This window comes from Leguminivora glycinivorella, chromosome 7 (genome assembly GCF_023078275.1).
Source record: "Leguminivora glycinivorella isolate SPB_JAAS2020 chromosome 7, LegGlyc_1.1, whole genome shotgun sequence".
In the NCBI taxonomy this organism is placed as follows: domain Eukaryota; kingdom Metazoa; phylum Arthropoda; class Insecta; order Lepidoptera; family Tortricidae; genus Leguminivora; species Leguminivora glycinivorella.
The window spans coordinates 3,698,288-3,725,214 of NC_062977.1; the positions used below are offsets into that span (position 1 = coordinate 3,698,288).

Below are 26,927 nucleotides of genomic sequence, written 5' to 3' on the forward strand. Positions count from 1 at the left end.
AAACTGATCAATGTAACCCCAGTTTACGGTACCTATCTATTGTAATACAATTGCAAGTCTGCATTAGGTACCCAATAACTTTGTGTTAACTATGTGTGTGTACCGAATAGGTAATGTGAAACAAAACCAGCAAAGTTCGAGTAGGACGGCCGATTTTTTTCTCTCTTTTTTACTCTGAGGTAAAGTAAGAAGTGAAACTCCATTATCGGACCATTTTTCTACTATTTACAGTTTAACGAAAATTTGTTAGATGAGATTTAAGCAAACATAAAATACTACCCTATTAATTTTCTATATTTACAATACATAAACTAATCTGTGTGCCTACGGCTGTGTAACCCTGCCTTACCAACTTTCGGTTCTATGGTCCTGGTGATAGGAAATTTGGATATTTGCAGGAAAATTTCTATTATTCCGCCTTCCGGTTCTGCGGCCCTGGTACTACAGGTGATCAAAAATATGGTGTAGCTGGGAAAAATTATAAATGAAAATGTTTATACAGACAGACACGTTGCTACAGATGTAGTGCGAAAGCCGAAAGGCTTTTCTTTCGTATTTTTTACGGAAACGTTCGTATTTGCCATGCTAGTTCAGACATTGTCAGTACGTCTTATACTGAGACTAGCTGAAATAGCATCACACGCTCGTACATTTCCGTAAAAGTATGAAGAAATTTTTTCGCACTAAATTTGTAATCTGTGAGTAGCCTCATTTCTTAAATTATTTCTTAATTAATTAAAAAGTATATATTCTAGTATAAGAAGCTCTTTGACGTGATATGTAAAACAAACTTTCATTTAAAAATCTTTAATTTTTAATTTTTACATTACCTAAAGTGACCCCTATGATAGAAATGTATTAATGTAGGGTAAGGTGGGCAACAGAGAACCAGTGGTACACAAGGAACCAACGGTTTTATTCGAAAATGCGACGTTGCCAAACTGCACTGCGAACATAGGCACGCGCCGCTAAGGTTCCCCCGCTCGCTCCCCAGTCGGCGGCCGGTCCGCGTTGAAATTGCACGTGTAGTGGAGTATTTTGTGATTTTGGACAAGAAAACAAAAAAAAAATAAGTATTTAGTTTTTTTATTTTCTCAGAATGTAGTTATGTTTGATTTATCTAATTAATCAGTTGTGCGGAGTGACTATTTCTCTATCTTTTTGACATTCACTGATGCGGCTATCTTGTGCCGTTTATTTTTTACCGAATTTAAAAAGTGAAAATGTATATATAGCACACATTGAACCACAAGGCTAGAGTACTCAATGAACCAGGAGGTTCTCTAGGTAATTCTCTAGTTAGCCTTTGGAAGGTCTATTTTGTACAACTTTTGCCATGTTTAAGATTTAATATAAATATATCTAATATAACGTTACTATATAGTACAAAAATATATGATAATACATATATTATTTAAGTTTTTTGAAGTGCAAGACTTTATTTTTCATATAACGAAGAATATTGTGACGATTACATTAGTAAACTACTCTTAGTTTAAATAAATAAGCATTTTTGACATTGTAAATGTTGTATTTATTAAATTGCCCCATATTTACCTAAATCAGTTTGTATATTTTGCAATTATTTATCAAAAACTATGCAATTATATAATGGTAGGTTCATTGTGTACTAGGCCGGTTCATTGAATACATAGTACCGGTTCAGTCTGTACCAGAGATTGTACACAATGAGCCATTGTTCATCTTTTAAAAAAACTAAAATATCTCGACTTCTATTCAGTTTTATTAAAAAATAATGATGAAAATTTAGAGCTAGATAAATAACAAATGCACTGCATAAAAAAAATTGAATTTGTACCTATTATGACTGACTTATTAAGATTTAAATTTTTGGTGGCTCATTGTTGGCAACCTCACCCTACGTTACATGTCCGTCTTTGGGTCATAAGGTTACATACGTCTATCAAATTTAAAGTTATTCGAATCCGTAGTTTCGGAGAAAATTGGCTGTGTCTGTGACAGACGGACGGTGATCCTATAAGGGTTCTGTTTTTCCATTTTGAGGTAGGGTGAGGTTGCCAACAATGAGCCACCAAAAATTTAAATCTTAATAAGTCAGTCATAATAGGTCCAAATTCAATTTTTTTTATTCAGTGCATTTGTTATTTATCTAGCTCTAAATTTTCATCATTATTTTTTAATAAAACTGAATAGAAGTCGAGATATTTTAGTTTTTTTAAAAGATGAACAATGGCTCATTGTGTACAATCTCTGGTACAGACTGAACCGGTACTATGTATTCAATGAACCGGCCTAGTACACAATGAACCTACCATTATATAATTGCATAGTTTTTGATAAATAATTGCAAAATATACAAACTGATTTAGGTAAATATGGGGCAATTTAATAAATACAACATTTACAATGTCAAAAATGCTTATTTATTTAAACTAAGAGTAGTTTACTAATGTAATCGTCACAATATTCTTCGTTATATGAAAAATAAAGTCTTGCACTTCAAAAAACTTAAATAATATATGTATTATCATATATTTTTGTACTATGTAGTAACGTTATATTAGATATATTTATATTAACTCTTAAACATGGCAAAAGTTGTACAAAATAGACCTTCCAAAGGCTAACTAGAGAATTACCTAGAGAACCTCCTGGTTCATTGAGTACTCTAGCCTTGTGGTTCAATGTGTGCTAGATATACATTTTCACTTTTTAAATTCGGTAAAAAATAAACGGCACAAGAAAGCCGCATCAGTGAATGTCAAAAAGATGGAGAAATAGTCACTCCGCACAACTGATTAATTAGATAAATCAAACATAACTACATTCTGAGAAAATAAAAAAACGAAATACTTACTTTTTTTTGTTTTCTTGTCCAAAATCACAAAATACTTCACTACACGTGCAATTTCAACGCGGACCGGCCGCCGACTGGGGAGCGAGCGGGGGAACCTTAGCGGCGCATGCCTATGTTCGCAGTGCAGTTTGGCAACGTCGCATTTTCGAATAAAACCGTTGGTTCCTTGTGTACCACTGGTTCTCTGTTGCCCACCTTACCCTACGGAACCCTAATACAACAAATTAAAACTGATTTAACAATTTTTTGTTATATTTTCGCCATATTATTCCTTAATATTATGATTCATTGTAACTTTCATATCATACTACTATAGAAATATTACCAGTAAGATTGGTAAAATACTCGGTAGTATTGGGAATATTACTGGTAATATTGGTAGTTTACTAAATGACGTTAGGTAGGTATTATTTTTTGTTATAATACAGTGCAACATGTCTCCTTTGTATCAATAAACACAAAAGAAATATTTTTTATCTATTTTTATGTCTATATTTCTCTAAATTACCGCTAAGTGGTAATATTACTAGTAACATTACTGGTAAAATACTCGTTTTAGTAATATTACTGGTAATGACCCATCACTAATTGCAATGTTGCGTGCGGACTGCGCAGCGGGTCACATTTCTAATGTGGAACAACCATTGGTTGTGTATACTAGGTAGGGCGGCATGGCTAAAATTTCAACATAAAAGTTAAATTACTGTAAATTAATTGTATTGTGCACTGCATGAAATACTTAACGAAGTATGTAATATTAATAAATCCAGTCACCAGGGCCGTCGTCCATTGTATTTACGACGTAAGTTTTTTGCTCCATTCATGTTTACAATCGAATTTTAATTATCATAGTTATTGATATAGCTTACATATACGTGCGTAATTGCTGTAAATAGCACAAAGAAAATGTTTAAACATTTAATCGTCGAGACTTTTGTATAGTTTTAATTGCAGCTTGTGTAAATAACAGGGTTCATCTTTATATTATTTATGTAACATACAATTTGTACCACCATAATACCACTTTTACAAAATACGTAAAAAAACTGCTGGTTGGTTTTCAAAGTTAAAGAACAAAATCCGTTGCAATTATTTTTACATGTATAATTACGTTCAATTACATCTAGACATTAATACTATTAAAAAATATAGGTACTCGTAATTTTAGAGCCATATTTTGTACGCTTAATTGGTCTTTTTAATTGTTTTGCTGGTGTAATATATGGAACGCGACTGTATATAAGCTGAAGGTTGGAAGAGCTTAGCTTTTTATGGTCTCTAGTTCGCTCCATCGTAGGCCACGTCTTCGCCTCGGCTAGTCTGTGGCCATAATGTAAGCCCATTTATAATTTGAAAAAAAAAAAACGAAACGAAAAATAGACAACTGTTTTTTTTATAAATGTACCGCTTTAAGGTAAAATACAGTGATTGAATCCACTCAGAAACCAGCTACAGTCACCAGCATAAATAAGTGATGATTTCTATACCTTGTATATTAACGTCTTGTTTCAAAAGTCATACAAAATTGTCAAACGATTTAAAGCGTACAAGGTACAAAATTATCACTTCTTTATGCCGGTGACTGTACTAAAGACACAAATATTACAAATACACATTTAATTTAGCGTGTCGTTTTCTCATAACCAGATTGCGTCACTCCTACAATACGCGGCCTATTTTCAGTCGTCCCTATTCCAGCCAATCCCACTCTACCCCACTTTTCTGCCTTGACCGTGTGACCTTGACTCGCCTAGCCGTTTCCCAATTATTGAAGGCTAGCGAATTACCTACAAGTTTTTTTGCGAACCTGTACATTGTGGCCCCTAGAATAGTACCTGACTATTATTTAATTTGTACTTTTCTGGCAAACCAGTTCATCGTGACCTGGAGGATAGTAATGATTTTTAGGGTTCCGTAGACAACTACGAACCCTTATAGTTTCGCCATGTCTGTCTGTCCGTCCGTCCGTCCGTCCGTCCGCGGATAATCTCAGTAACCGTTAGCACTAGAAAGCTGAAATTTGGTACCGATATGTATCTCAATCACGCCAACAAAGTGCAAAAATAAAAAATGGAAAATTTTTGATATTTATTAAAATGAATAAGGGTTTACTAAGATCGTTTTTTGATAATATTAATATTTTCGGAAATAATCGCCCCTAAAGGAAAAAAAGTGCGTCCCCCCCCCCCCCCCCTCTAACTTTTGAGCCATATGTAAAAAATCACAAAAGTAGAACTTTATAAAGACTTTCTAGTAAAATTGTTTTGAACTTGATAGGTTCAGTAGTTTTTGAAAAAAATACGGAAAACTACGGAACCCTACACTGAGCGTGGCCCGACACGCTCTTAGCCGGTTTTTTATATTATGAAGATATAATTATCTACACAAAAACGGTTAACCGAGCTATGAGGTGTCAATGGTGTCATATATAGCTAGTTACCAATTGATTTAATAGAGGAACTGTAATCATTCTGAATTGGGTATGACAGTATGACACTCCATCAAAATGTTAATGGCTCCTGAAAGTGAAAGAAACCTCTGTCCGGGATCTGGGAGTTGAACACACAACACAAGCTTTCCTACACTTACGAATTAAACACCATTACTAATTAGCAATTGTATTCCATTCTGTAAGTAGTTACAGGCCTTAAAGCAAGACCAAATAAAGATTTCCTGAGGGATTACCCTCTTCTTCTGTCTGTTATTACCCTCCGTGAATCTTTCTCACTTGATGGTCTCATCGGAAGATCAGCGCTGGAACTCACCAGCAACACGCTGAGATGAGGCCATTTCGTGGCACTTCATTCCTTTCTGTTTTGTTGTTATTATGTGTATTGTCTTGCCTGTTTTCACGAATGAATGTTTATTCTATTTCGACCTTTATAAGGGCTTCCCCAAATCTATCGACATGGAATCGGCTCTAGCCGATCAAAAATCGCTCGTTTGTATCAAGACGCTTACGGCCCAGCCACGACATTGGTCTAAACGCGGCAGCGGTGAGCGGCAGCCATACGTGCGAATGAAAAGTCCCATCGCTGTGTCTCGCTTCAATGTATGGCCGCCGCTTACCGCTGTCGCGCTTAGACCAATGTCGTGGCTGAGCCGTTACGCGTCGTTGTCGCTGAACGCATTGTCGTCGGTGAAAGCCAATTCCGCGTCGATATTTTGGGGAGATCCTTAATCGTCATATTAAAGTATTGCTTTATCGATTAAATACATTGTATGTCTGTATAATCTTATTTCTGTTTCATTTAAGTCTTATCGCTTAAGCTCTTTAAGCTATTTGCGACGCCCTTGACCTTCGTAATTAACCTTGTGGGATAATTCGGTGCTCTTCAATGATGTATAGACAGTTTGTACAGTATAGTTGTTTAATCAGCTTCCACAAATGCAGATATAGGTACAGAATTCGGTATGTAAAAATAGTAAGTAAGATGCGCTTGATCGGAGCGTCGACAGATCGGTAATGAATGTGAGGTAATTAGATGTAAAAGGTCATATGTGCTCCTCCCGCGCGCCTGACCCCTCGTTCGTCCATTAGCAGGTAAGGGTGAGTGTAGACATCTTCCCCCCCTCGGAAACTGTGGGTTTTCGAGTAGCTTCTTCGCACTCATCGTTAGGTAGGGGGCATAGATTTGTAACAGCGCGGCGAATGAGGCCCTTGGACGTGTTCACATCGGCGACGCGTGCGATGCCGTCGGCTCCTGGATACAGTCGATGGATGCGGCCCATGCGCCATTTGAGTGGTGGTAAGTTGGCCTCCTTGAGTACCACCATATCGCCTTCAGCGAGTTTTCCTTGAGTGATGCGCCACTTCGATCGTTGTTGCAGCTCGTTCAAGTATTCGGTGCGCCATCTCTCCCAGAATTGTTGACGAATCTGCTCAATTTGTTCATATTTTCTGAGACGGTTTGGATTGAGTTCGGTGAGCGCCGGAGATGGCAATGAAGTGAGCGGTTTACCGATCAGGAAGTGCCCGGACACAAGGGATAAAGATCAGTAGGATCGGCTGATAGGGGAGTTATAGGTCGAGAGTTTAAAATTGCCTCGACTTGTGCAAACAAAGACGATAATTGCTCAAAAGTGAGGTTCGTGTTCCCTACCATTCGAGTTATATGATGCTTAGCAGCCTTCACACCGGCTTCACTAAGACCGTTAAAATGCGGTGAGTAAGCAGGTGAGAACTTAAACGTTATGAATTCACCGGCAGCGTAAGACGAGATGGATTCACCGCAAGATTGTAAGAATCTTTTAAATTCATTATTTGCGCCCACAAAATTTCGACCGTTGTCACAATGAATTACGCTGGGCTTTCCTCTGCGAGAGATAAAACGGTTCAAACACATGATAAATGCCTCTGCACTCAAGTCTGATGCAATTTCCAAATGAATTGCTTTGGTTGCAAAACAGACGAATATACATAGATAGCTTTTAATAATTTTGCAACCGCGTCCCTTTCGATCACGAGTTGGAAACGGACCAGCGAAGTCGATGCCGGTAACCTCGAAAGCGAAGCTGGGAGTGACTCGAGCGGAGGGTAAGTTTCCCATTATTGGCATGACAGATTTAGCTTTAAGTATTCTACAGATTCTACAGTTGTTTACAGTAGATTTCGCTAATCTTCTTCCAGCCACAGGCCAGTACAGTTGCCTGACATTAGTCAGTAGTAGCTGTGGACCTCCGTGGCATAGTTTTTTATGTTCGTGGATGAACAGTAGTTTGGTGAAAACATTTTTTGAATCTAATATAATCGGATGCATTTTACTAAATATTTCAGATGAATTTTGAATGCGTCCACCTACTCGGAGGATGCTTTTCTCATCAACGAAAGGTCTGAGAGACAGGATTCGCGATTTTGAAGGTAAGCATTTTTTGTTATTTAATAGATGTAGTTCATGCTCGAAACATTCCTCTTGGTGTTGTCTAACAAGATGATGCAATGATAACTGTAGTTCGTCTGTAGTTAGATGACCGTAGTTTATTATTTGAGTGTCGTATGTTGTGGATAAAACGCAGTGCATAGGCCAAGCTGCGTAATAATATTGTAAATTTAGAGAAATTTTCGATATTTATTAATTTGTCACAAGTTGTAGATGTAGGTACTGTTGTAGTGCATATTATAGGTATAGTAGTTTTAGGTTTAGAATTAGTTTTAATTTCAGGTATGTTGGCACTAGGTTTAATAACCTCTGGCCAGGCCGATGGTCCTTCTAATAGGAAGCAGGGACCATGCCACCATAGGTCAGCATCGGCTACTTGTGCTGGACTGACACCACGGGATGCTAAGTCCGCGGGATTTTGAACACCCGGGACGTGTCTCCAGGATCCATTAGCTGTTAGCTGCTGAATCTCTGCGACACGATTTGATACAAACGTTTTAAGGGTTTGTGAAGGTGAACAGATCCATCCTAGAACTACAGATGAGTCTGTCCAATAATAGATATTTGTGACTGTAAGTCGCAAAGCTTCGATAACCTTTGAGCTCAGACGTGCAGCTAACAAAGCTCCACACAATTCTAGACGCGGGATGGTCTGAGCTTTCACGGAACTTACTTTCGTTTTAGCGCATAATAGGTTCACTGACACGTTACCTGAGCTACTAATTGAACGTAAGTAGACGCATGCTGCATACGCATCTTGAGATGCATCACAGAATGCATGCAATTCGACGATTGCATTGGGATCGTCAGTAAGGACAAATCTGGGTATTTGAAAGTTGGTCAGGCTCTTAAGGCCTTGAACGAAATTAAACCATGCTTTCGACAGTTCTGTGGGAATAGGATCATCCCAGTCTAGCTTGGTTAGCCATAGATTTTTTAGAATGATTTTGGGTACAATAGTACATAAGCTTAACAACCCTAGAGGATCGAACAACCTAGCAGAGTTCGATAAGATTGATCGCTTGGTGGCTACTGACGATTGTTTTATATCGACAGGAAAGTTGAAAGTGTCAGTGCTAGGGTCCCATTTAAGTCCTAGCGCGCTTGATTGTGAACTGAAATCTAGATCTTTCGGTATCAATGAATTAGAGTTGTCTTGGAGGACGGAACCGATGTTAGAACGGAATTTACGCAATGGCAGGTGCGCTGAATGAAGAACTTCCGTTATTGAATTTATTATGTAGCACAAGTCCTCCTTTGAACTGCTCCCTGTGATAACGTCATCTACATAGAAGTCGTGTTTGATTACATCAGCAACTCGTGCATCACTGCACTCATTCGCGAGCTGCACAAGGCACCGCGTACTTAGAAATGGTGCAGAAGAGGTACCGTAGGTAACAGTGTTAAGTTGATATATTTTAATTGGCTGATCAAATTGCTCACGCCATAAAATCATTTGGAGATGACGTTGTTCGGGCTTTACTAATATTTGGCGATACATCTTCTCCACATCGGCTGTTACTACATATTTGTGTTGCCTAAAACGAAGCAATATGGAGAAGAGATCGTCCTGGACTACAGGTCCGACATGTTGTATTTCGTTGAATGACACGCCAGATGACGTTTTTGCTGACGCGTCATAGACAACTCTCAGGCGCGTAGTTTCGCTAGATTCGCGAATTACAGAGTGGTGTGGCAAATAGCACCCACGCTCGGGTTTAGGTACTTCACTCATATGTCCTAGGCGCTCGTACTCTTGCATAAATTTAGTATACTCTTGTTTCAATTCAGGTTTTTGTTTCATTTTACGTTCCATTTGATGAAGTCGCCTTTCGGCTATTTTAAAAGAGTCGCCTAAGACATCTGGTGAATCACGAAGAGGTATTTGTACACAAAATCTGCCATCTTCGTCACGCTGCGTAGTTTCTTGAAAAAGAGCTTCGCAGTATTGGTCGCTATTTGAAGTGGGCTTGTCTTTAGGAACTTCTTCTAGTTCCCAAAACTTTGTAAGTTGTTGTTGTATGTCCTGACTGAAATAGCAATAAGACTTACTAGGACGCTTTGTAATTTTCCAGCTATTGCGGCCACCAAGGATCCATCCAAACTCAGTTTCATGGAGGACTGGTTTATTTGGTCCGAGCTTTATTTGAGAAGTGCCCAGAACGTCCCAGAAGATATCTAAACCTAGAAGTATATCGACATCTCCAGGGAGATGGAAGTCAGGATCAGCTAATTGGATGTGACCAGGGATGTCTAATTCCTCAACTCGTATCTTGTTTTGAGGAACAATCCCGGTTACGACTGGCAAAATATAACATTTGACATTCGTAGTGTATGAGGTATACGTAGACCTAATTTTTATGTTGCAATGTTCGACAATATTTACTGATGCATTTTTAAGACCGTACACGCATTCGTGTTCTTTAATTATAGGGCATCCTAACTTAGCTCGTGCCGCCTCCGTTATAAAAGAAGACTGCGCGCCGTTGTCAAGAAGAGCGCGCAGTTTGACAATGTTGCCATTGTTTGACACCTCAACTATGGCCGTGGAGTGAACACCCAGGCCTGAAGAGCCAGCAGACAGTGTAATTGCCGGACGCGGACAAGAAGATGCGTTGTCAGTGTTGTTGGTAGGTATTTCAACATTAGACACTGAACTGGTAGGCATAGATGTAGACGTAGACGCTTCTACGTTATTTTGTGCATCTTGTCGAAATGATGATGATGATGATTGTGTTTGGTGCGGTTGAGAACCACTGGGTAGGTTGTTTACTTTGTGAAGTAAAGTGTTGTGCTTTCTTTTACAAATGCGGCAACCTGCGAGGCGGCAATGGTATGTCTGGTGGTCACTACGTAAACAATTGCTACATAATTTCCATTGATAAACCTTTGCAATACGTTCTTCCACAGACATTGATTTAAATTTGTTACACTCATATAATTTATGATCTTGTTTACAAGCTAAACAACAACCACGGGGGTGTGAATCGAGCGAAGAAGAAATGAAGGATTTAGACCTATTTAAGGTTTGACGATTTTCAACCTTATTATTATGAGTTTGAGTATTTGAGGTTTTGGCGGCGTAGACTGTTTCTAATACAGTTGCCCTTTTACGAAGAAAGTCGAAAAAATCGTCTAAATTATTAGTCTCTAATTTGCTTCGATGTTCCTCCCAATTTCTCGCGGTTACCGAGTCTAACTTCGATGAGCCTATATAAATAATAAGCGTGCCCCAACTGTCAGTCGGTTCGCCTAATAACTTCAAAGCACTTAAATTTTTTGAAATTGCATCAACTAAGTTGCGTAGGCCCCGGTCGGACTCTTTAGATAGCGCCTCAATTGAAAATAGACATTTAATATGTTCGTTAATTAATAGGCGCTTATTGTTGTACCTGTCGCAGAGCAACGACCAAGCAATTTGATAATTATCACTAGAAACGCTGACCGAATTAATAACCGCCAGAGCGGAACCCTCCAAGTATGATTTTAAATAATGAAATTTGCTTATGTTATCTAAATTGTCATTATTATGAATGAGAGATATGTACATGTCTCGAAACTGAAGCCATTTATTTGTATCACCACTGAAGGAGGAATTTTCAGGGGTGGCAGTTTAACGTGATTCGTAACTGATGTGGAACTGCCACGACATGAAACCTCGTCACTTTGTTTAATTTTGCTATTGGTAAACGCATCTAAATATTCTTGAGCCGTGCCAATCAGCTGGAAGAACTGGTTTTCTGTTTGCTCCCTTTCTTCCATCTGTTTTGACGTATCACTATCTAAAGCCTCAATTTTAGTCTGAATTTCATCGAAAGTGTAACTCAGCTCTTGGAATTTAGACAATCTTAAACTTAATTCGTTGTTTATTAATTTATTACGCTCAGTTACACTATCGAGACTCATTAATGGCGTTAAATATTTTTCAAATAATGTTACGCGGCCTCTAACTGTGGCCCTTTGCTTTAAAAGATCCTTTAATTCGGTCATTTTGTAGGCGAAAATAACGAAGATGTTAGTTATAAATAATTAAATTGAATCCAACCTCGTAAAACGATGAGTAGGTCAGCTTATCGCCGACAACAGCTGTGCACAATAGGTACCGGCCGGGCAATGCAACTCGACACGGTGTGACTCGGCTCCGCTGATGGAAACCGCCGCTGCCAAAATCACTAGTTCTCACCAGCCTATATCCCGATTTTCTCCTGAAATAGTCGGCAATTATGTTTAACTACCTATAAGTACTTGTTTTTATAGCGGGATTAATGTATTTAAGGAAAACTAGTAACTTTAAAGATGGAAGTTGGACACGGTGTTACACTGTGTTAACACACGACTTTTAAGTTGAAATTTATGGAAGATTTAATTAATTTACGGTACCAACACGTATGTAATATTTACTTTAGAAGTATAAAGAAGCTATTTAAATGCTATTTATCGATAAGGAATAGGTAATTATGAAGTTAATTTTATTATTTTGCAAACGGTGGTACCTACTTAGACTTAACTCACAAACCGCACTAATTTGCACGAGAATTATCGCACTTTAAATTAACACAAATCGAAAACAATTATTTTTATAGGAAAGATGAACAGTGATAGGAACGGGCGTACTTCCTTCGGATCCAGTAGGTATTCACTCATTCCGGGATATCTTCGCCTTCCAGTTGCATCATCCACATCACGTCGGGGTCACCATCAATTGTGGGATAATTCGGTGCTCTTCAATGATGTATAGACAGTTTGTACAGTATAGTTGTTTAATCAGCTTCCACAAATGCAGATATAGGTACAGAATTCGGTATGTAAAAATAGTAAGTAAGATGCGCTTGATCGGAGCGTCGACAGATCGGTAATGAATGTGAGGTAATTAGATGTAAAAGGTCATATGTGCTCCTCCCGCGCGCCTGACCCCTCGTTCGTCCATTAGCAGGTAAGGGTGAGTGTAGACAAACCTTCTTGTTTAATAATCCCCCTTTTATGAGAGGGTTGAAGGCTGTCTCGCCTCGCTAAATTGTATGAATATTTAGTGACCCTCTTATAGTAAACTATGGGCATTAATAAAGTAAGAGTATCCTAAAACTAGAAACGATAGCAAATTTAGTTCTTAACAAACATTAGACCTAATTCGAAAAAAAAAACCTGCATTGTAAGACACAAATTTAATTCCTAGATAGAAACTAAACACGAAAAAATTTCCAAAGTACCTACTACCTACCTAATATTTCAAAGCCATTATATTTATTTACTTACGCCTAACAAACATTGGTAAATGCTAAATTACACAAAGTGATGTTGCAAGTGCGAAAATCTATACATGTAGTCTTATAAGACAGCTTTCAGCCGGGTGATATACAATATCCCATATTGTATATCACCAGTTTATTTTAATAAACTTTCGGACAGACCTTAGTCGAGTACCGTCAAATGGGGTGAATAGGGATGCTGAGGTGAATAGGGACGAGGCATAAAATGTGATTTGCCCTCCCATTTCTTTAAAAAAATCTACAGAAATTGTATCATTCAATTGTTATAATACACTTTGTGTTAGTAGGTATTTAGTATATGTCCGGTAAATCACATAATAAGTCTCGTACCTATCCACCCCGCCATCCCTATTCACCCCGGCATCCCTATTCACCCCATTTGATTATAAAGCAAATAATGCACACTGTGCGCACTCTAGTACAATTTACTCGAAGAAACTTCAAAAGTTGCAAAAGTGAACTTCAAAGACAAACCCATTACACATCAAACATTCATATGAACGATAGCACTAACAGTTCAAGAAATCGATTTAATAACTCCAAAGCAACCCTGACAACCCTGTACTTAATATTAGTTTCAGTCCAAAGCAGACCTTAGAGCCAAAACTCTAAGAATTGAAACGAAATAAAGACATATAGTTATATTGATTAGTTGGTAAGCACAGATGTCTAACCATGTAGACAAAGGATATAAGGTAAGTCGTGTTTAAGAGTAGGTATGACTAGGATTACCTAGTCCGATTCTCACGGCTCAGCCACGACATTGGTCTAAGCGCGACAGCGGTGAGCGGCAGCCATACGTGCGAATGAAAAATCCCATCGCTGTGTCTCGCTTCAATGTATGGCCGCCGCTCACCGCTGTCGCGCTTAGACCATTGTCGTGGCTAGGCCGTCATAGGTACTAAGTTGAATTTTAAAAAGATTACCCTAGTGGGTTTCTCTATCAGTTACTTACTCCAGTTATGGAAACATTGGAAACTGTACGTCTTACAACTTGTATACCTCTTACTAGGTGGAAACTTTCCAAGAAAATTGAAATGTTATATAGGTTTTGCAAGAAATATAAGGAAATTCAAATTTAAGAAATCTCCATACAAAAATGAGGGAAGGTTCAGAATTTTACCTATGTTGAAAATTTCAGAATTTTGGAAATTTTCCTTCGGCACATCAGTAGGCTGTGGCGCGACGCGAGACCATACATCAAACACGAATTAAATTATGGACTCGCGCGCGACAGCGCAAGTTATGCTAAACCGCCAGGTACTATTTAGAGGACGCACATGTAGAATCCATAGAGGGTAGTCTATATCGGTAGATATGGCACCTTGAACTTAACCTCGCCCTTGGGGCCAAATGACGCCCTTACGTTTTCCGCGAGTCAAGTTCACACCCGATACTAGGTTGAGGGGTGCTTGACGTGTATACGCGTCACACTCGACGTTCACATTTTTGTTCATTACTATTGGAGTTGGGGATAGATTGCACCAACGGCTTAAAAAGGTAAGGATTATTAGTGATGTAATTTGGACGAAGTTTGTTGCGGATGCTATTTTGTACCTACGCGTTTGACGAAACCTGCGCTGTGAATTTGGATGATGGTTTGTATGTTTTGGATTAATAAATTTTATGTTTTGTAAAAAAAAACATGCTCATATAAAAAATGTAATTAATTTTACTTGAGTTAAGATGATTTAATATTTTTGACATCAGATTTTGACTTCCCTCGCATAGAATTTAGCTTCAAGCCAATAAAGGAACGTCAATATTTTTACTTTTGTACTAGTGTCCGTCTGAAGGAAAAAATACAAAATAATAAAACCTAAGTACAATTTTCAGTTAGACTGAAAAATATAGTAAAAGTGTTTTTAATATTTTCAATTTTAATATTTTGTTTTTATTTGTTTCAGGTAACGATTACGCCAGTAAATATCAAACACACCATCGTAGGCCACGTCTTTGCCTTTGGCTAATAGGTACTCTGTGGCCAAGAGTAAGCCACTTTATTAAAAAAAAAAAAACACCAAACTTCCTAGCAACATTAACGCAATAGTAAGTATTTTTTACCATATCCACTGTCTGTAGATAATGTTATGAATAATGACATGGTATTTTCTCAAGTTTATTTAATGCTTTCTTTTTATTAAGACGTCAGTATAATAATAAATCACCGTGCGCTCCCATTTCTCGCCGCCGTTTCGCACCAGTTCCGCACAATATTCGGCCATTTCCGCGCCGGAACACAGGCCAGTCATTTTAGCCAGTACCTTGACATTTGCAAGCTTTTGACTGCTGGCCCGGGAAATGAAGTTAGAAATATGTTTAGTAACAAAGAGGCTTTATAGATATAGACGCAAATGGCATGAGAACTACAAGCCGGTATGAGAACTAATATAATTGTAATTGTAATAAAATTTTTTTTTGTTTGTAACTCGGTTGTATCGCTTAGGTTTAACGGACGATAAGTTATTGTTTAATATGAACCACAAAATTAAAATTTTGAAAAAACCACCGGCCGCGACGTAGTAGACGGATTTTCATGAAACATGGCTAAGAACACTCCCGACTAACTCAGCTTTTAGACAAAAAAAACTAAATCTAAATCGGTTCATCCCTTCAGGAGCTACGATGCCACAGACAGACACACACAAAAACAGACAGACAGACAGACACGTCAAACTTATAATACCCCATCGTTTTGCGTCGGCGGTTAAAAACTATGGAAACGGATTATATCGCGTATAATGAATTTATAAAATTCATCCCGACGTTTCGAACACTTTATATACAGCGTTCGTTAATCCGTAATCCGTTTCCATAGATTTCATGAGTAACTATCGCGGTAACCGGAGACAATATTATTGTTTCATAGTTTAAAGCATTTTAGTAATCTATATATTATATACGTAACTACTGCTTTATCTCACTTATATATATATTTTAATGTAATATTGGCTATACCTACCCTCAAAGATCAAGTTGCAACTGTATTTCATCATATAATATCCTCTACGACTATAAATGGCTCTGACATATCCCAAAATAGATGTTGCCAATGTTGCATATACCTTTTAGCACACACGACACATCATTGCGAAGATCGCTAATCTCCCTATCTCGAAACAGGCGTGACTATAGTAAAACAAAGGATGCGAATCGCAAATCTGAAATTTGCATAAAGTCAATATACTGATTGTATTGCAAGCTTGTCAGCTTTTGGAGACGCCCACGACAATCTTATGCTTATCTGAGCGGGGCATCGGTTATAACATCATCAACTGTTGACTGACCAGTCCTGAACTCTATTGAAATGGCTTATGGTTGAACGATGAGTTGCGTGTCGTGTTATATAACGCAATCCTCCTGGCTATCGATATCGCAACGAGTCATCTCAGACTTCAGACTGACTGACGTAAAAATCTGGATCTCGACCGCATTTTTTTATCTGGGTCTGAGTTCTGCAACTAACAATTACATTTTAGCACTGATTTTAGCAGAGAAGGGATCGACAATTATATTGTACTTATGTATTTTATGTCGCTTGATTAAATTTATATCTGACATTTATTATTTTGCGAGAAACGTATCCAATAAGTAGTTAAATTACAAGTGAAATCCTTTAAACGCAAACACACGAAAAACATCAAGCGACCAGGTCCACCGGCGATCAAGCCGGGAATCGAACCCAGACATTCAGCTTACAGTTATGTCATTATACACCTAGACCATCCGGCCGCCAGGAACCCTGTCGTAGTTGTTCTTAAAAAATCGGTTATGAGAGGTCACCACCGCACAAAACAAATTTGTCTTCATTTTGATAGGTACTTCGTGGTAAATTTGATCAGAATAAATCTTGATGTTGTTAATTGATAGGCGTTTGTAACAATTAGACAATCAGCTTAATCTGGCATGCCATTAAATTGACCTGCCCCAAATGATCACTCAATTTAGAACCAAGGAAAACGAAATAATTTACAGTTTCGGTTATCCCAAACATTTTATAAGACAAACACGAATCGATTTCACGGATAACGCGATGATTTCCATTCGGGACAAATTAACGGTGTTTCGTTCCTTTACTAAATTGCTACCAGTGTAAATTGGTCTTTTAGTGTCTCCTGAGTTCCCAGTGATCGTTTGAAGGTGACTAGGAGGGTGGTTCTCTGTACGTTGGTTTCGATAATTATGCACAGTACCTACCCACGCCTCCTACGTACTTCCCACCACCATTGTGCCTCCTAGCCTGGGTCAACTTGGAACAATGCTTTCACCACCTCTCCGGTTTAACATTTCTGCTAATTAATGATCGTGCTAAGAAACTGTTGTTCGGGAATAGACGAAACTTATGCAATTAAGCTGTTTATTGGCTGTTACATAATGATGTCAATACTTTTAGGAAGTCGTGTCTCGCTTCGCTCGAACTAGGGTTTGGTGCTGCTAATAGTCTAGAGCCAATTTGGCCACAAGTCGTCTCCTTCACGATTTTCGTCGACATCTCTTCTAAATACCTAAAACAGGTATGGATATGTTCCTCGTTCTTTCCAGATTACGAATTGACCTGTTTTAGTTTAAGGAGGGGGGGACGGGTCGAGAAAAAGGGGGGGAAAGATGGCGACCGACCATCATAGATATTTATTCACATCTCGAGTCCTATGGCACCAATCTGTTCGTGCGAGGTGTCATTTGAAAGCTTATTAAACCTACTTTAATTGTTTTCAAATAACTATGCTCATAAAAGTAACCGTTTAGTAAATATTTGAAAATATGTGTTTTTTTATTGCGCATGAATTGCACAAGTACTAGTAAAAAATGCGTCTAACTCAATAAACAATAACTTTACCGCAATTGATGTTATTATAAAATTTTCGCGTCTATTCATGCTCTTTCTAAAAATATAAGTTTCATTGGTATATGATAATATATAACCATGTAATTAAGAATTTTGTTTGACAGGGGTTATCCTCCAGGTCGCATAAACGGGCGCTGACCGTAGTAAAGTATTCAATATTTTTGAGGTCTTATTTTACGGATCCATATGTGAGAGGTATCGTTTGAAAGATAATTAAACCTACTATAATTGTTTATACATAACTATAGTATTAAAGGTAGCTGTTTACATAATATTTGAAAATATGTGTTTTTTATCGAGCATGAATCGCACAAGTACTGGTAAAAAATGCTTCTAAGTCAATAAACAATAACGTTACCGCAATTGATGTTATTGTAAAATTTACGCGACTATTCATGAGCTTTCTAAAAATATAAGTTTTATTGGTAAGTGATAATATAACCATTAAATTACGAATTTTGTTTCCTAGTGGTCACTCCGCCGGTCGCATAAAAATGAGCGCTGACCGTAGTAAAGTATTCAATATTTTTAAGTTCTTATTTTACGGATCCATATGTAAGAGGTATCATTTGAAAGCAAATTAAACCTACTATAATTACTTTTGAATAACTATAGCTATAAAGGTAGCTGTTTACAAAATATTTGAAAACATGAGTTTTTTTTTCGAGCACGAGTTGCACATATACAGATAAAAAATGCTTCTAACTTAATAAACCATAACTTTACCGCAATTAATGTTATGATAAAATTTACGCGAAATTTCATGCGCTTTCTAAAAATATAAGTTTTATTGGTGTATGATAATATATGACCAAGTAATTACGAATTTGGTTTAGCAGGGGTCACTGCGCCTTGTCACGATATTGGGTGCTGACTGACCGTCGCCAAATTTTCTACGTTACTCAGATCCTATTTTACTGATAAATTTGTGAGAGGTATCATTTGAAAGCATATTATGCGTACTATCTTTATTTCTAATATCTCAAGTCGAAACTGTAGAAGTTTACAAAATATTTGATTAGTAATATGTGTATTTTACTGTGCATGAATAGCATTGGCATTGATAAGACACGCTTCTAGCTCAATAAATTATAGTTTTCCGCAATTTAAATAATAACAAAATAAACGGAAAATGTATGACATACACAAAAAATAAGTTTGGTTTGTATTGCATAAACAATTAATTTGAATTTGTTCAGCTCACCTACTGCGCACCATCATATAAATGAATGTTCACCGTCGTTGCCTTTTTTCATGATTTTTCAGATTTTATTTCACTAATCGTATATTCATAATAAATATAATCTATCACGTATTGAATTTACTTATATACTTAATTGATCAGTAAAATAAAATCTGTAAAATGATGAAAAAATTAAGGCAACGGCGGTGGACATTCGTTTATATGACGATTGACCGTGCGCAGTGGGTATGGTGGACAAATTAACATTAATTGTTTAAGCAAAACTAACAAAACTCATTTTTTGTAAAGGCCATACATTTTGCGGTTCATTTCGTTATTATATCAATTGCGGATAAATATAATTTATTGAGCTAGAAGCATGTTTCACTCGTATCAGTGCGAATGCTATTCATATACAGTAAAAATACACATATTGTCAAATATTTTGTAAACTTCTACAATTACGACTAAAATTATTAAAAAGTAACGATAGTACGCATAATATGCTTTCAAATGATACTTCTCACAAATTGATCGCTAAAATAGGATCTGAGAAATACATAAAATTAGGCGACGGTTAGCACCTATTTACGTCACGGGGACGCAGTGACACCTGCTAAACCAAATTCGTAATTACTTGGTTGTATAATATCATACATCAATAAAACTTATATTTTTAGAAAGCATATGAAATGTCCAGTAAATCTTATCATAACATTATTTGCGGTAAAGTTATTGTTTATTGGTCATGCACCAAGATACAATCTTAAAAATTATGAAAACGGCAACGAAAATGGTCATCCATGTATATGACGGTGCGCAGTGAGTATGATGGATAAATTAACATTAATTGTTTATGCAATACTGACAAAACTTATTATTTGAAAAGGTCATACATTTCGCCGTTTATTTTGTTATTATATCAATTGCGGAAAAAATATAATTCATTGAGCTAGAAGCATGTTTTACTCACATCGGTTCCAATGTATATTTTCAAATATTTTGTTAGCTACTACAGTACAGTTACAACTAAAATTATTGAGAACTAATGATAGTACGCATAATATGCTTTCAAAAGATTCCTGTTAAATAAAATAGGATCTGAAAAATATAGAAAATTTGGCGACGGTCAGCATCCATACGTGGCCGGGCGCTGTGGCCCCTACTTAACCATATTTGTAATTACTTGGTTATATAATATCATACACCAATAAAACTTATGTTATTAGAAAGCGCACAAAATTCCGCGTAAATCTTATACTAACATCAATTCCGGAAAAGTTGTTGTTTATTGATTAAGAAGCATTTTTACCAGTAGGTACTTGTGCGACTCATGGTCTATAAAACACATATTTTCAAATATTTTCTAAACAGCTACCTTTATGATTATAGTTATTTATAAAAAAATATAGTAGGTTTAATTAGCTTTGAAACGATACCTCTCGCATATGGATCCGTAAAATAGTACCTCAAAAATATTGAATACTTTACTACGGTCAGCGCCCATTTCTGCGACCGGGCAGAGTGACTCCTGCTAAACCAAATTCGTAATTACATGGTTATATATTATCATATACCAATGAAACTTATATTTTTAGAAAGAGCATGAATAGACGCAAAAATTTTATAATAACATCAATTGCGGTAAAGTTATTGTTTATTGAGTTAGACGCATTTTTTCTAGTACTTGTGCAAATCACGCGCGATAAAAAAACACATATTTTCAAATATTTCGTAAACGGTTACTTTTATGAGTATAGTTATTTAAAAACAATTAAAGTAGGTTTAATAAGCTTTCAAACGACACCTTGCACGAACAGATTGGTGCCATAGGACTCGAGATGTGAATAAATATCTATGATGGTCGGCCGCCATATTTCTCCCCCCTTTTTCTCAACCCGTCCCCCCCTCCATAAACTAAAACAGGTCAATTCGTAATCTGGAGATAACGAGGAACACATCCATACCTGTTTTAGGTATTTAGAAGAGATGTCGACGACTTTTTGTAAAAGAGGTCGTTTGGTCCCTGACTATAAGTTCAATCGTTCACTGCCGAAAGGGATTGGATAAGCAATCACAAGTCCTGTTATTGAAATCAGTTTTGTTGTTTAGCTACGTAGACTAAAGCGCAATGGATCAGATCATGCAGGGCAAATGATCCGGTTTGGCTCTTCCACCTTGGTATTCTTGATATACTTGATAATTTTTGGTAAATCAGAATCAGAATAAATTCCACTTTGCTATCAAGATTTTCTTCAAGTAATATGTCAGTCCCTGAATTAGTTACATTTTCAGACACTAGTGTCGTAGGTGCTACATATCTAATTGAAGATAACATGATAGATTTTTAATTTTAAGAGAGCAAGTAAAATTGTCGAAATCGCATGGATCTTTCTAAACGTTTTCTACGAACTACTTGAAATCTAAAACTCTTCCAGCCCTACTTGGTAAATGCACTTTGCGAATGTCAATTCGTGTCTGATCCTTGGCAAAACCCTGATTCCATTGTTATTCAAAACAAGCCACTTCCCCAAATAAGTCTTAAATGTATCTTGTTAGAAACAATAAAAGTAATAACTCCTTATATAGAGAGAACGACCCGATTCTAGTTGCGAATGGTATACAAGGAAAAATGACGTGGATGGGAATGGTCGAGGGGAAAAGTTTTTGCGATCATCCGATGATAAATATGGAGATTTGTTTGATCCACAGTAAGGGGTGATAGATTTATTGTATTGTGACCTGAGTATTATCGATAAAATATAGACTTATTGACCTGGATATGGAAAATGATTAGGTAAATATCGGGAGCTCAACAAAAATCATAAAGGTAATCCCAGTCAATGTAAGACTAATAAATCTAACCGTGAATCATTCAAAACTCTTAGATACGCATTGTATTTCACTAACGTATTATTTCACACGCTGTATGTTTTGCTTGGGGGATTAATTCTGTTTGTCACAAATATTCAATATTTTACAGCCTAGGTTTATGCCTATACTTATAATTTAATAACCAATAGCAGATCCTAATCTTAACCATTCATGCTAATGGGGCATGGCTTGATTTCTCTTTTAATTATGATTTCTAATGAATACAGTAAATGGCATAGTCGCTAGAGAATCTTGAGATCGGACAGATAACGAGACGGCTATAAAAGGTTCGATCGCGCTACCAAAGGTCGGCAGGTGAGTTATCTGTACAAATTGACCTGGCACCTACCAACTTGAGCTTCAAATGGTTGGATATTCTCTGAAGCTATATTACTCTCGTGAAAGTGAAACATGGCATCAAAGTTTTTAACCCGCGACGCAAAACGACGGGGTGTTATAATATTTATAAGCCAGAAGCTGTTTGAGATTTAGTAGAATTTATTTGTATGAAGTTGTAGTCAATTGAAGTAAATTGTAGGTACACCTAGTGATACAATTTAGATGCCTCATTTATTTGTGAACTACCTAACCATCTTTGGCAATATACTTATGTAGATCTGTATTCATTACCATGACAACTAATTATAATTATGTACCTTTAGACTCACCCAGATCGCACAGTCAAACTGTGTAAACAGTTTTGGGGGACATTGTATTTACATTTAAGTTTCTATGTAAGATGTTTTTATTAAATAAATAATAATAAAAAAATAATAAGTTTGACGTGTCTGTCTGTGTATGTGTCTGTCTGTCTGTAGCTCCTGAACAGATGAACAGATTCAGATTTAGTTTTTTTTGTTTAAAAGATGAATTAGTCGGGTGTGTTCTTAGCCATGTTTGATGGAAATCGGTCCATTATATCGGGGGTTTTATCAAAATTTATTTTTTTGCCTTTGATTTTTCCAAACTCCTGTGCCATCTACATCGGCTAGATAATGTGAATTTGTCACAATACAAAATAACAAAACTTGTCAGATTTCCTGTGATTGCATATTTATAAGCCAGAAGCTCTTTGAGATTTAGTAGAATTTATTTGTATGAAGTTGTAGTCAATTGAAGTAAATTGTAGGTACACCGTGATACAATTTACATGGACTTGTTCTACCTGTAGTACAGCAAAGCTAATAATTATCAATTGTGAAAGTATCAAGCTTTATAAGCTCCTGTAATTAACTTATTAGTTTATTAGTTTATTAAGTAGCATTTAAAAGTCGTAAAAGTGAACTTGATTTTTGCTGTAATAGTCGTTCGCGTAATTAGCGGTAAAGAAATCTAGTAAATGACATGTGAGGAGGTTGAAATGTCTATAAAATATGAGATGCCCTCAAGATTAACCTGTATTTATATACTAGATTCTTCAATTTTCACTATAGATAAGAAATACAAAGAGCAAATACTACTACGGTTAAAATCATAATCCTCCTTTTGCGTTGCCATAGTCGGGTAAACCTTGCCTATTCCTTATTTTAATAAAAAAAAATATTTTAAATGAAATGTAACTAGGTAGGTACTAGGTATCTGGTACTAGGTATCTAATATTATATAGTAGCTTAAAAGTTTTAATTACATACTCTAATTCTTCTCTAAGTATATTGACAATAATCACAATCAAACAAACATTTGCTGCAATTAAAACCTAAAGTCCTTGGAGCTTAATAATAGCACAAAAACATCATTCGTTAGTTAAAATACCAAGTACAAGGCATTATAATCGTGTCCGATAAAAACATGGGCAATTAAAATAAACACGATTTGGCACGCGTGGTTACTCCGTGCTCAATGATATTTCCACACCATAATTAATCTAAGCGAATAGAGCCCATAGCCAAGTGGCCAATGGCTAACGCTTCGTAGCGATAAGCCAACTGTCTCTGTCGTACTCATAGATGTAGCTGTCATTTACGATGATTCGTATTTGTTCGTATTCGTCAATAACATGACGATTACGAACTAAGGCAAGCGTCTTCGTGATAAAACTATCTATAGGTACATATAGACGTTCAACCAAATCTTTGGCGCTAGAAAAAGGCTTAGTCAGCCAATTGTCTTCCTAAACATTAACGTTGGTGGAATCATTGACAAGCTATAACCTTAAAAACTGATTGAAAATGTAGGGGCGAAGGTTTAAACAGTGCCATAGAAAATTTGAATTTCGCGCCATGTTTTTGCCAAGATTTGGTTGACCATTTATATAAGCGACAGCGATAGACAGAGTTACGCTTCGTACGGTGCTAATCATTTACTATTGGCGACTTGTCTATGGGCCCTGAGTCGATTATGTTTTTACACCCGGAATCAGGCAGGTGTAAAAAGGGGGAAACGCGCTTAGTTTGCCAATTAGTTATTATTTATTACATATTGAAGATTTAAAGCTAGGTTAGGATTACAGTTTTTCACGCATCATTGTAAACGTCTTAATGAGACTTATCTTTCTACCTTTTATATATTTACATTATTTGATTTTTTTTTACAATATGAACTTTCCTCTGCGTATTTTAGAAAATTCGACGTAGTTGCATGCAGCATGATCGCGGGGTGTTTAGATACTATTCGTCCACCTAACGTATGATTTCTCAAGCTTAATTAGATATTAGCTAGCTTTTAAGTTTAGTCTTAGTTTCTTATATAGTTATGTAAATAGAGGTATGTTCATGTAAATGGCCTCATCGGAAGACCAGCGCTGGAAGTCGCCAGCAACATGCTGAGATGAGACCATTTCGTGGCACTTTTCTCTCTTAGCCGTTTGTGTGGATGTATGATTATTTATGTGTCGGTAATTTTTGTGTAAGTATATATTATTGTTATCGTCGTTGTTAAGTGCTTACGAATAAAAATATTTCTATTCTATTCTATTCTATTCTATTCTAAATTAGAAATTTAAACGCGAAAATTACATTTTTGTACCACACAATTTCTCCGTCCCTTCTCACGTTCATATTTATTTGTAACAGCGATCCCTGCCGATGCTCAGCTGCCTGCAGTTGCATTAATTACGGCTGTTTCGCCCACTCGAGAAAGCCCACCTCATCAGAACACGAGGAAGTTGCAAATTGGCTATGAATTATTAGACTTATAGATGAATCAACATTGCTTGTTACATTTAAGGCGGTTTGCGTAACGTGTTTACAGGCCGGCAAGAAATTGTAGAAAACCCACAATGTTCGTCCTGGCGAATATGACTATTGACCCTCTTTTTGTATTTCTTTTCTAATTATTGTTATTTCCTATTAACGGACATGTTTATAAGTGTGGCAACATTGTAGTGTCGTCTCTTTTAAATAAAGAAAACAGACCCATTGTATTTTTAATGACATAGAAGGCAAAGGAGCAGACAAGTCGTCTGATGGTAAGCGATCACTGTCGCCCATGGACACCCGAAACGCCAGAAGTGTTGGAGATGCGTTACCGGCCTTTAAGATGGGTGTACGGTATTAAAGGTTTGAAGGTGGTATCGTGTACCTATACTACAATCCAGCTACTTTTATTTCTTGTGGACTGTAGATCGGGCAATGTACTGTTAATCTGAGGACTCTGAGGAAATAACTAGTCGACAGTAGATGTTGCGTCCGTAAAGTTTCCAAATTTAATGCTTGTTACTTTTAAAATCTTTGATCAAATTAAGTAGCGTGAAATTTATCTATTTACGAAACTGCCTTCTGATTTTTTATGCCTGAATAACTCGCAATTTGTATTTTAATTAGAAGTCGAATATTCATTTTAATTACAATAGTGTTTTACCGAATGCGGCTTTGATAATTTAAGTGTCACAGAACACGCAAAATATTGACTAGGTTAAATAATGAATGGCCGTTTCCCGATCATTACTGTCGATAGCTTTTGATAGAATTATGTAAGAAATTGTGACTGCTTTAATTCATTGCATAAAAGTTTCAATATCGAGCTTTCTACGACTTGATTAAGCCATTACTCGACTATAATATGGTTTAGTCATTATGGTACAACTCTGTAGATAGTATCGGAGCGAATCAAGTGTATCGAGTAATATCGATCAAGTCTATCGATTAAGTCGAGACTATATCGGAGCAGCTCTAGTTTTTGTTGCCTAACTGTATTTACTGCTAATTTAGATACAGATTATAACATATAATGACTCCGAATCGAGGTCGAAAATATATAAACTACTATACGAGAGACTTTTTATAATGATAACAATCGTAAACTTAATTCACCGTGTCTTTTTTGTTTTCCGTTAAATTCGATATATCATTTCATTAAATTCGCAAAAAAAAAATAGTTTTCATACATAATAAATGAATTAATCAGTAAGTATGAGAAACCCTTAAAGATAACATTCAAGTTAGTGTCAAGAGATTGACAGCACATGCTAAAAAAATAACATAAGTAAGTAGTAAAGGCTGTCACACACGTGTTCACTAATTATTGTTATTTTTTTAAGGACTCGGTAACCGCAAGAGTTAAGTTAAGACACTAGTTTCTTAGAGAAATTAAGTAGTAGTAGTAGTAGTAGTAAACACTTTATTGTACAGAACAAATTACATGTACAGAGAATAATTATAACTGTAATAATTAATTGTATTTGATCTAAAGAACCTTCTCTTAAAGTTAACGGAATTCAATAAAGACACGGTGTAGAATAGACGACTGTAATCGATAAAAATAAAATGCATTGTAGCCGTCGGCAAGGCAATATAACTCGTTCTTTAGGTGCCAATGTAATTATTAAATACTATTAAATGATTATGTCTTAATAATATACCACAATGGTCGTTGTTTGATTACGATTAGATACCGGTGGGAGATGAAAAAACTTTCTAACAATTGGAGCTACTTGTTAACACATTCACTGACGGTATGATTTTGTACGAAGATGAACACAAGGTATGTGCTGCTGGCAGTGAATGTGTTAAAATTATTAATTTATTTCCTTCAAGATTATCAACACATATAAATTTGAGATGTTCTTATAAGTGGCTTAAAATCTTAGACATTTCTAGCG

General features: G+C 36.5%; 1 protein-coding gene across 9 annotated transcripts in view; it reads left to right on the forward strand.

Annotated features, from left to right (window-relative positions):
* Positions 1–26,927, forward strand: part of LOC125227882 (rho GTPase-activating protein 21) — a 539,841-nt gene that overhangs the window by 193,843 nt on the left and 319,071 nt on the right. The gene's annotated exons all lie outside the window — the stretch shown is intronic.